The sequence below is a fragment of the Sminthopsis crassicaudata genome, chromosome 2, assembly GCF_048593235.1.
Source record: "Sminthopsis crassicaudata isolate SCR6 chromosome 2, ASM4859323v1, whole genome shotgun sequence".
Taxonomy (NCBI): Eukaryota; Metazoa; Chordata; class Mammalia; order Dasyuromorphia; family Dasyuridae; genus Sminthopsis; species Sminthopsis crassicaudata.
Window position 1 is genome coordinate 157066542 of NC_133618.1, and position 12165 is coordinate 157078706.

Consider the following 12165-nt stretch of genomic DNA (forward strand, 5'->3'; position numbering starts at 1 on the left):
TCCATCTTTCAGTTCTCTTATCATCACAGCTTAATTTTCTATGCCTGAATGTATTCCCATACCTCCAGCTCAAAGAATTCCTAACTTCTTTCAAATCTTTTCACCTCTCAGCTCAAGTGCCACTTTCATAAGAAAACATATTCTGATCTCCAATTTGCTGTCCCCAGAAATTATTTTATATTTAATCTTCTATGTAAACATTTATTGCCAATAGAATGTAAGCTCTTTGAGGGCAACAGCAGTTTTTTTGTTTGTTTGTTTGTTTTGGTTTTTTCCCTTTGTGTAGGATTTAACATGCCTGGAATGTTCAATAAAAGTTTGTGCAATTGAAATCTATACTAACCATTTCCTACCCACTAATGATAATAAAGTCAGTACTTAATCATTATTCATAGTTCTTCATTGTTCTACACAACCCTTTATTTATCACTAAAAAGGACAGCCTGGGGAAAATATTAAGGTACTTGTTTGGTTGCCACAATTTTCTAACCCTGCAGTGTGATTGCTTTGAATTTGTATAGACCTAAGTAAGCTAGATATTTATGATATTTATGAGAAGTTAACTTGTTTGCCCAGATTTTAAGAACTCACATATTAAAGATTTACTTAGATTTGTCCTTACATCTCCCTTTAAGGTAGGCAGAATAAATATTATTATTCTTATTTGACAGACTAATAGCCTAAGTGAAATAATTTGCCCAACGTTAGCAAATTAGCAGAGTCCAGGATTCAAAATCAGGACTTCTGGTTACAAGTCCATCCCTCTTTTTTAAGGCTGCCATTAAATAGCATTTTAAAGTCAAAACACTAAAAAGTAGCTCCTGTGGGCATTATTATTACAACTTTATAAATGATGAAACTGAGGCTCTGAGAATCTAAATTATATTCCAAGGGATACACAGCTAATATGTCAAAGGCAAGATTCAAAACCGAAGCCCTTTAATCCTACCCCCTGACTCCTTGAAGTCCTTGGCTCAGTGCCTGAAATACACGATTTTTCTACTAGAATTGTGAGTCCTTAGGAAGAAAGAAAATAAAACATGAAAAATACATAAATGAATGAAAATAGGTAGGTACCTATCAATGCAAATGATAAATTCTGTGAAGTAATCACATTATTGGAATTTGAACTGTATATTTCCATTCAGTTGGAACCAATGACCATATTTTACATGCTCATAACTTCAAATTGTTTAAATTCAAATGTATGAGACCACTTTACAAGATTTATTATTATTATTATTTGCAATAATCAGGATCTAGCAGTACTATAAACTATAAAGTATGAAGAGCTAGAGCTTGGAAGGGGCCCCCCAATTCACCCACAGTTGCATAGTTAATTGATTTTTGTAAATTTAGAACTAGCTCAAACCCAGGTCCCCAGACTCCCAAGTCATGGCATTTTTCAGTTTAGCATCTATTTTCCATCTATCAGATCATCTCCTATAACTTTTATTCCAAGTAACCCTTCTCTACTTCCACATAGATTTCTGTGATCTTATCAACCTAAGTTCCCCTCCTAAAAAACAGAAATTATTCCAAACATACCAATCAATCCTGTGCCACTTTAAAAACCATGTCTTCTTACAAGTCTCTCAGAAATCCACCTAACAGGGCAGATGATAGTAGTGTATGTGGGTTGGGGGGATGGTCCTCTAATGAAAACTCTTATATTTTTTAGTCCCTTCTGCCCACTTTGCTGTTACTTTAATGTCATCATTACAGAAGCAGAAGGGAGGCTGCACAGAACCAAAGGTTGTTTTGTATTTCACTTGTTTTATTGTTGCCACAGCAAAGAATTCATAAACAAGTGTACAGCCTACTAGTGATAAGTATTTCTCTATGAACTGGATAAGTTATCAGAAAGCAGATAATACTTGTGACCAGAACTACCCTAGCAAATCCTTTCCAGTCAAGAACTTGTGCTTTCCCTACATAGTCTTCAAGATTCTATAATCATCCCCAGGCCACAATCTTATTGTGGCATTTCAATTGCTTTATAGCCAAGCTTTAGGAGAGGGGAGGTAGTACAAGCCTCCCTGGGTCTTAAAATGCATTTGCTTTGGTGATGAAGTAGCAAGATATTTGCTGAAGCATTTACTCCCATTGTTAACCCTTCCCCATTCCCATTTTCAATCTTTTTTTTGGGCATAATGACATTTCATAAAATTAGACATGATATCGGCAACAGGAGAAAATAATTTACCAAGGTAAATTGAAATGCTGCACTTGATGCAAACACCCTTTTAAAGTTTGCCACCCTTATCCCATGCAATTAGGGAAAGCAATTATGAATACTCTGTTGTCAAATATTATTTTCAGATCTGTCCTAGTTGAATTGAAAGGCCTCTAATGGAAATTTTGTAAATAAGCTTGGAGAGGTTCCACATCCAGGGTGGCTTTAAAACAATCATCCCAACTAGGTTAATTAATCAAATGTGAAAACAGGATAACGTTCATTATCTGACAAAGAAACATGCCGAGTTCAAATATGTATGTTTAAGAATCACATCTACTAGCAAGTTAAAGGGGCAAACTGAATAATACATAATCTATTTTTCTCTGAATTCTCAGTCATATTGACTTTAGAATTAGCTTTTTGATCAACCATGTAGTTAAAAGACAAGAGGCAACAGGAATGGCAAGAACTTTATTCAAGATTATAGAATAATAGACAAAAAAGCATGAAATATAACTGGAATTTAATGAACTCTTGAGTCTTTTATTTTTTCCTCTTAGATTTCTAATATTCCTGTTTTTTGTTTTTATTTGTTTGTAGGACATTATTTAGGCCATTCATATTTAACAGGAAGGAGCATGTTCATTTTCACTCTTTTGTCAATGGCACGATCATTCCCTAGCTAGCTTTACTTCTTCTTTCCCCTCTCTTTTTACAGCCAGTTAGTTTTCATATATCTCTTCCTTTCCATTCTTACCACAAATAGCATTTAAATCCAAACCTTCAATACTTCATGCTTACACTATAGCAATTATCTTCAAATAGATCTCCTGATCTCTTATTATCTTGTCAATCCAATTCATATTATGTACAATTACACTATTGACCTTACAAGAACATTCATATCATTGTTCTGGTAGGTTCCCTACTCCATATATACTTTCATTCAAATGTCTCCATTAAAAAAATTCAGAATTTCTCCACTGTTTATAGAACAAAATATATTCTTTTTAATTTAGCATTCAAGAACCTTCATAATTAAGCCCCTATTTAATCTCCAATCTGAACTCACACTCAGTCTTGTTGAATTGGCTGACTTGTATTTCCTCATCTTTTAGGAATATTCCTCCTTCTCTGCATTTGTTTATGTGGTTCCCCTTGTCTTTTCCCCCTTTTTCTCAAACTGTGGGATTCAGCTCAACTCACAATTCCTTCATGAAACTTTAGACTTCCCCATTTCTCAGTGATTATTGCCTCCTCTGAATTATTTCCTCTAGTACATATGTATATGACAAGCACATGCCAGCACTTAATTTTATTTATCATTTTTGCCTATTTGTATTTTGAGTGAAGCCAGGAAGCTGCTCCAGCTTTCCCAGTTTCCCTTGAAAACTACATGAAACCATTCCTCTGAAGAATCTGATGGAATGAAACCACTCTCCGGGTCAAGACACATTGGAAACACTTCAAGAAAGGGCAGTCTCACTGAGGTGAAAGTTCAGCACCTCTCACATAGTGTTCAGGAAAGCCAGTAAAAGAGTCTTAATCATAGCAATCTGACATAGATCAGCATCTCTGTCACCTTCAGTCTAACTCAGTAACAGAGCAGGCCAGTGGGGCAGTCTCCAGTCCCATCATAGAAGGAAAATTGCAGGCCAGGAAACCAGACTGTTGCCTGGAAAGAGAAGGTAGGGTTATATCCTGCTGTAAGCAAGAATTAAGCACAACAAGCCCCTGAGCTCAAATCCAAGACTAAGAGCAGCACAAGAAGCTTGGGACAGCATCCTCTGTACCCCCAGGAGCAGAGCTCAGCTTCAAAAGCCACAAAATAGAAAAAGAAAAAAGAAAAAAAGAGTTTGAAACAGAAAAGAATTGTAACCATAGGAAGCTACTATGATTAACAGGAAAGGCTAAAATGTCAACTCAGAAGAAAACAAAATGCCCACATGGGACACTTCAAAGGGTGATATGAATTGGTCTCAAATCCAAAGAGACTTTTTGGAATTGTTCCAAAGGATTTAAAAAGCCAAATAACAGAGGGAGAAGAAATATTGAGAAAAGAAATGAAAGGTATGCAAGAGAGTCAACAGCTTGGGGGGAAAAAATGACAAAAATTGACTGAAAAAAAGTTATTTTAAAAATACAATTGGCTAAATGCAAAAAAAAATTTTTTTGAAGAAAACTAAAATTAATCAAATAAAAAAAGATACATAAGCTAACTGAAGAAAATTATACAATAAAACTAGAATTGAGCAAATGGAAGTAAATGACTCCATAAGACATCAAGAATCAGTCAAACAACATAAAAAGAATGAAAAAAAGTGGAAGAAAATATAAGATACCTCATTGGAAAAACAACTACTCTGGAAAATAGATCCAGGAAAAACAATTTTAAAATTATTGGTCTACCTGAAAGCCATAAAAAAAAAAAAAAATACCCTGACTAGCATTCATCAAGAAGTCACGAAGGAAAATTGCCCTGGTATAGTAGAACCAGAGGCCAAAATAAAATAAAAATTGAAAGAATCCATTAATCACCTACATAAAGAGATACCACAAAGAAAACCCCCAAAAATATTGTTGCATAACTCCAGAACTATAATCTCAAGGAAAAAATATTACTGCCAGAAAAAAAATTCAAGTAGCAAAGTGTTACAGTCAAGATTACCTAGTATCTGTAGCTTCTACAATAAAGGATCAGAGGGCCTGGAATACCATATTCTAGAAGGCAAAGAGTCATTTTTCAGAGGAGATGCAACTTCAATGAAGTAATGGATTTTCAATCATTTCTATTGAAAAGACCAGAACTAAACAGAAATTGTGATCTTCAAACAGAGGATTCACGAGAAGCATAGAAGGTAAATTCAGAAAGAAAAAAAAATCATTATTTAAAGGTTAAACTATTTACATCCTAGATGAAAAAAAATAATACTTGTAACTTTTGAAAACTGTATCTTTTATTGGGACAGTTGGAGGAATACATGGACAGAAGGTGTGGGTTGTAAAATATCATCTGTAAAATATCATTTTATTACTTAACCCTGAGCAATCACTTCATCTGCAAAAGCTCTAGTATTACCCGATATTTCACATTGCCAGTCTTTCCTAATTCAGGGTATCTCTGGCCACTGACCTTTGCAGTGTCAACTAATTCTGCCCAGCTCACCTCCTCTGAGGCCTTCAGAGATCCCTGGCTACGATTTCTTGAATTCGTTTAATATTGAATCAGTTTAATAACTGATAGTGTGCTCAAGAAAAACCATGTGCAAATTTAAAGCCTTTATTATACATGCTCACATAATGCCCTGACTTGTTAACTCCCTAGTGAACTCGTGGTCTGAAGACCCACCTGTTCACTATCAAGCTCCTTACCTCTCTTGGCTATCCATCCACTGGGCTTAGCTACCTCAGGATAAAGAGAGCAACCTGCTGCTTGCAGTGGGCTTAAAAAGGGTCTGTGAGGTCACACATACAGCCAATCATTGAAGGAGCTTTCTTCAGTTAGCAGCTATCTGGATATGGCCAGGATCCTGCTCATGGGGCAGTCCCTACCCATAGAAATTTCTTCTGGGCCATTCAAACCTCCTGTTGCACTGTGCTGGCCCATTTAAAGAACTCTTATTCTTAACTCTTATTATTATTAAAGAACTCAATTTATACAATGGGTATAAATTGACTTTCTTGAAATGAAAACAAAGAAAAAACCATTAAAGGATGCAGGGGAAATAATATTGGGAAAAGAGGGAAAAGGAGATAAAATGGGATAAATTAAATCACATGAAGAGGCACAAAAGACCTATTACAATGGAGTGAAAGAAGGGGGAGAGATATACATTGTCTGAAGCTTAATCTCATCAGTTTTTGCTCAAGGAGGGAATAACATATTTACTCAGTTGAGTATAGAAAGTTATCTTATCTTATAAGGAAGTGAGAGCATAAAGGGGAAAGAAAAGGGAGAGGCTGTATAGAAGGCAGAAACACTAGGGCAGAAACACTAGGAAAAAGGGGTAAGAAAAGAGAAAAGGGGTGATAGAAAGGAGGGGAAGTTGAGGAAGGGGTGGGTCAGAAATAAAACAATAGTTAAGGGGACAGAGAAGAAAGAAAACAAAAGTGTATATACAGGGGAGAAAATAGGATGGAGGTGTAATGTTCTCTTCTCTAAATTGTAATTGTTCTCTGTGAGCAGATCCCTTGGGGAGCTTCTGGAGGCAGCCTTAGTTTCAGTTCAGTTCAATAGTCCCAAATGCAGCCAGGAGTTAAAGTCCAACTTCTTTATATTGTCTCTTCCAAAATCTTAACTCCTTCACTTGGGGCTCGGCTAGTTTTCTGGAGGCCTTCCTCTCTCCTTGTCCAAATGTCTCCAGCCAGCACAAAGGCGGAAATGGGAATGAATCTTGACTCTGAATCTCCTGGAAGTTCTCTCCCAAAGTTCCTTGAAGTTTTGTCCCTAAGTTCTGAGAGCTTCTTGCTTATATGTCCCACAGTGAGAATACACCAATCATATCATGAGGAAATCATTATTTGTTATAGGATTAAATCAATGCTAAATTAGATTTAACCATTTTCTCCTCAATTCCACTCAGTATCTTGTTTCAAGTTCTGGCCCATAACATCTCCTTGTAGGGTCAGATCAATCATACTGAACCATGCTAAATTAGATAATTATTGTCTCTATTCATTCTAGTGACTTAGTACCTTGTAAGAATCCTAACATGGAGGGAAATATACAATTGGTAATCAAGCTGTGAATGTAAATGGGATGAACTCTCCCATAAAACAAAAGCAGATAGATAAGTTGATTAAAAACCATACTCCTACAATGTGTTGTTTACAAGAAACACATTCGAAACAGAAAGATACAGAGTAAAGGTAAAAGTATGGAGCAGAATTTATTGTGTTTCAGCCAAAGGAAAAAAAAAAAAGCCTGGGTAGCAATTATAATTTTAGATAAAGCTAAAATAGATTTAATTTTTTAAAAAGATAAGGAGGGAAACTAAATCCTGTTAAATAGTACCATAGACAGTGAAGTGATATCAATACTAAATATATGCACCAAGTGGTACAGCATACAAATTCTCAGAGAAGTTAAGCCATTTACAGGAAGAAATAGACAACAAAATTATACTAGTGGGGAACTTCAACTCTCTCTCTCAGAATTAGATAAATATAACCACAAAATAAACAAAAAATAAACTAGGGTGGTTAATAGAATCTTAGAAAACTTATATATGACAGACCTCTGGAGAAAATTGAATAAGGTTAGAAAAGGATATGCCTCTTTCTCAGCAATATATGGCACTTACACAAAAACTAACCATGTATTAGGGCATAAAAAAAAACTCATAATCAAAAGCAAAAAGAAAGAAAATGTAAATGCTTCTTTTTCAGATCACAATGCAATAAAAATTATATTCAGTAAAGAGCCAGGGAAAAATACATTAAAAACCAATTGGAAATTCAATTCTAAAGAATGAGTGTGTCAAACAACAAATCACAGAAACAATCAATAATTTCATCCAAGAGAATGACAATAATGAGACAACATACCAAAACCTGTGACATGTAGCCAAAGCAGTACTTCAGGGAAATTTTCTTTCTCTAAATAGTTACATGAATAAAATAGAGAAAGAGAAGATCAACTAATTGGGCATGTAATTAAAAAATCTAGAAAAGAACAAATTCAAAACCCTCAATTAAATACCAAATTAGAAATTCTGAAAATCAAAAAAGAAATTGAGAAAATTAAAAGCAAGAAAACTATTGAACTTATTAATAAAACTAAGAGTTAGTTTTATGGGGAAAAACCCAACAAAATAAATAAACCTTTGGTTAATTTGATTAGAAAAAGAAAAATGGCATAAAAAATGAAAAAGATTAATTCACCATCAATGAAACAAAAAATTAAATTAATAATTAGAAGTTATTTTGTTCAACTGCATGCCAACAAATGTGACAATCTAATTGAAATGGATGAATATTTACAAAAAATCTCAACTGCCCAGATTAACAGAAGAGGAAATAAATTGCCTAAACAACCCCATTTTAGAAAAAGAAATTGAATAAGCTATCAATGAATTCCCTGAGGAAAAAAATCTGCAGGGCCAAATGGATTTACAAGTGTATTCTACCAACATTTAAAGAACAATTAATTCCAATACTATGTAAGCTATTTGGGAAAATAGACAAAAGAGTTCTGCCAGATTCCTTCTATGACACAAATATGGTGCTGATAGCTAAATTTAAAAAAGAATTTACACAAACAAAACCAACATAGCCAAGATTTGAAGGGAAACATAAAACTGGAAGAAAAAATTACAACCAATGTTGTTGATAAAGGCCTCAGTTCCAAAATATATAAAAAACTGAATCAAATTTATAAGAATATAATTCATTCCCAAATTGATAAATGGGCAAAGGATATGAACAGACAATTCTCAGATAAAAAAAATTAAAACCATTTCTAGTTGTTAGGTTCTTACTAGGTGCTAAGTTGGTACTTAACAATTCTCTAGCTCAGAGTTCACACCTTTAGTTCAAACTTTTAAAGGAGTTTACACCTTTAAAAGGAGCTAGTTCATTGATTGTAAAGGAGTTCCCACAAGCCCCTGGAGTACCCACAAGCCTATTGTCTGGGAGGATAAAAGGAGCCAACATTGAATGGGCGGAGTCAGTCTGGAAGGAGGCAGTCTGGAAGAAGTCAGTCTGGAGTGAGTCAAGGGAAGGACTTCCCAGGAGAACTTCAGGGAAGCTGGAGGAGATTCAGAGCCAGGATTGAGGAAGAGAAGGATTCTAGACTCTACTGTGATGCTGACTGGGGATGCTTGGACAGGAGCAGATTCACAAGATCTAAAGGAAAAGCCTGCTCTTGGAGATTCACAAATAGGATTGACTTCCAGGAAACCCACAATCCCACACTCTTGGAGGCAGAGTCTGATTCATTCCCACAACTACCTTCACTCTGGCTGGAGGCTCCAGAAGCCTCCCAAGAAACCTGCTCCCAGAGAAAAGGATTTACAGAAAAGAAACCTCCTCCCAGAGAAGGATTATAATTGAGAGACAACAGAACATTACATCTAGTCATATGAAAACAATGCTCTAAATCACTATTAATTAGAGAAATGCTAATTAAAACAATTCTGAGGTGTCACTTTATATCTCTCATATTGGCTAAGATGACAGGAAAAAATAATGATAAATGTTGGAGGGGATGTGGAAAATTTTGTATATTAATGCATTTTTGGTGAAGTTGAGAAATGATCCAACCATTCTAGAGAACAATTTGGAACTATGCCCAAAGGACTATAAAACTGTACATGCTCTTTGATGCAGCAATGCCACTGCTGGGTCTGTATCCCAAAGAAATCAAAAGGGAGAGAAAAGGTCCCATACGTGCAATAATATTTGTAGTGGCTCTTTTTGTCATGGCAAAGAATTGGAAAATAAATAGATACTCATCAACTGAGGAATGGCTGAATAAGTTATGGTATGTAAAAGTAATGGGATATTATTGTTCTATTTTTTTTTAATGATGAACAGATTGGTTTTAAAAAGGCCTAAAAAGATTTACATGAATTCAGACTGAGTGAAACAAGCAGAATCAAGAAGGCATTGTACATCGCAACAGCATATTGTGTGATGAACCACTATGACAGACTTGCTTTTTCTTAGTAGTTCAGTGATTAAGGTAACCCTAATAAACATTGGATGTAAAATGCTATTCAAATTCAGAAAAAGAATTTTGGAAACTAAATGTAAATCAACACATGCTGTGTTTGTTGTTTTTTTTTTTTCTTTTCTGTTTTTTGTTTTTGTTTTTGTTTTTTGTTTTTACTCTTGTGGTTTTTCCCCTTTCTTCTGATTTTTCTCTCCCAATATGATTAATAAGGAAATGTAAAAAATTGAATGTACATGTATAACCAAAATATATTTCTATATGTTACTGGGGAATAATATTTTAAACAAAGAAAGAAAGAAGGAAGGGAAGGAGAGAGAAAAAAGTACCACAAAAGTACCACATGAAACATGAAATATTTTAGGAAGAGATAGAGAGGTAGTATCTCTGATAACCAGCCTTAATCATATCTCATACCCAACTCATCTTCATTCATTAGCACCAATCAGTATTCTTCATCTCAATTTAAATCAATTCAATAACTTTAAGTAACCTATTATAAAAACAAAAATAAATGTTTTCAAGGATCATGTGTTCTAATACAATCATGTAATATACATATATATAAACATAGCACAAGGTAATTTGTGAACAGAGAGGGCATTAACAACCAATAGGATTGGTTAAGGAAGACTACTTGAAAAGAAGTGATACATAAGCCAAGTCTGGAAGAGAAACTAGGATTCTGAAAGGAAACAATGAACAAAGAGAGAGTGCTTTCTAAGGCATGGGAGCAATTTTGTGAATACAGCATGCTGAATTTAACAGGAATGCAAACTGCCAGTTTAGCTAGATCATTGAGTGTATGAAGGAGATTTATACAAAGTAATCCTAGAAAGGTAGGTTGAAACCATATTTGGGTTTAAAATGACAGATTGTGTTTGTATCTTAAATTATATACAAAGAAGATAAACAATGTGGCCAGAATTATGTTGGAAAGATTATATTTTGTAGAGTATGGATTAGAGAGGCAACTCACTTGGAGTATGGAGATCAATTAGGCTATTAGAGTAGTTCAGGCAAGAGTACTGAGGATTTGAACTAGGGACATGTGATTAGATAGGAAGGAGTAAATATAAGATATATCTAAGAGTAAAATTGATCACTGATTGACTATACAGTGATAAGGGAAATGTGAAGGGTGATTTCAAGGTAGTAAAAGTGGATAACTGGAAGGATAATGGTATCTTCATAAAAATAATAGGGAAGTTAGAGGAAGGAATGTCCCCAAATTAACAAGGATCCCTCAAAGCTTTAATAGTATTGCCCTGATTTGCCCTTTGGAATTGCTCTACCCACTTATACTCTAAGGGAACACATGATCCATAGAGGAGTTATCTTTCTATAGCATCTTTTTGATTAGGTCTATATGACAACGAGTTGGTAAAAGTAAGTAACATAATTCCATTAAAAAAGGGGAAGTAAAAGGGGAAGCAAAAAGTGCTAAAAAGATTTAAGAAGTCTGTCCTAAAAGATCGAGTCCCTTTTAGTATTTAAAGAAGAATAAAGGCCCATTTATCTTTTATAAAAAAAGTCTCTTAAGATTGGGGAAAATAAAAAAGAATAGCCTTAAATTACAATCTACTTAGCTCAATGGAAACCCATGACTTTAGTCATCTCTTCACAATTGTGTCAGGTATTATCCGAAATCAGATTACATGAGAAAACCATTTGCAGCCCTAATTCCATTCTGATTTATAAATTTGATGTGAACCTTTGCTGCTTTATAAATTAAGAATATTACTGATGAGAAATTGTTATGCAAATAAATTAGAAAGTCAAGGATAGGCCATTTGGGGTGACAGTTATGAGTCTTTTGACACAGGTATGCACATAATATACAAGAGTTTATTTTAAATCAATCTGTGCAGAATACCCACTCAGACTACCCAACGCAAAAGCATACTTGGACATTGGCCCAGTGATCCTTGAATAAACTACTCATATTTCATTTTTAGAGATGTAATTGTGAACTTTCATCTTAATAAGATGTCAGAAAACTATAGAAGGGAAGCATTTTGGATAAGAATTTTTTATGCTATTACTGACTTGGTAATAGCAGATCTGAGAGCTACAACTGATGACCTAGGGGAAGAGATGGGAAGTGGAACAGTTTTGTTTTGTTTTATTCTTTTGAATTTCTATTTGAAGACCAGACAACTGTTTAAGAAAAGAGGATTCTAGGGGCACCTACGTGGATAGAGCATCAGCCCTGAAGTCAGGAGGATCTGAGTTCAATTCTGGTCTCAGACACTTAACATTTCCTAGGTGTGTGATCCTGGGCAAGTGACTTAGTCCCAATTGCCTCAGCAAA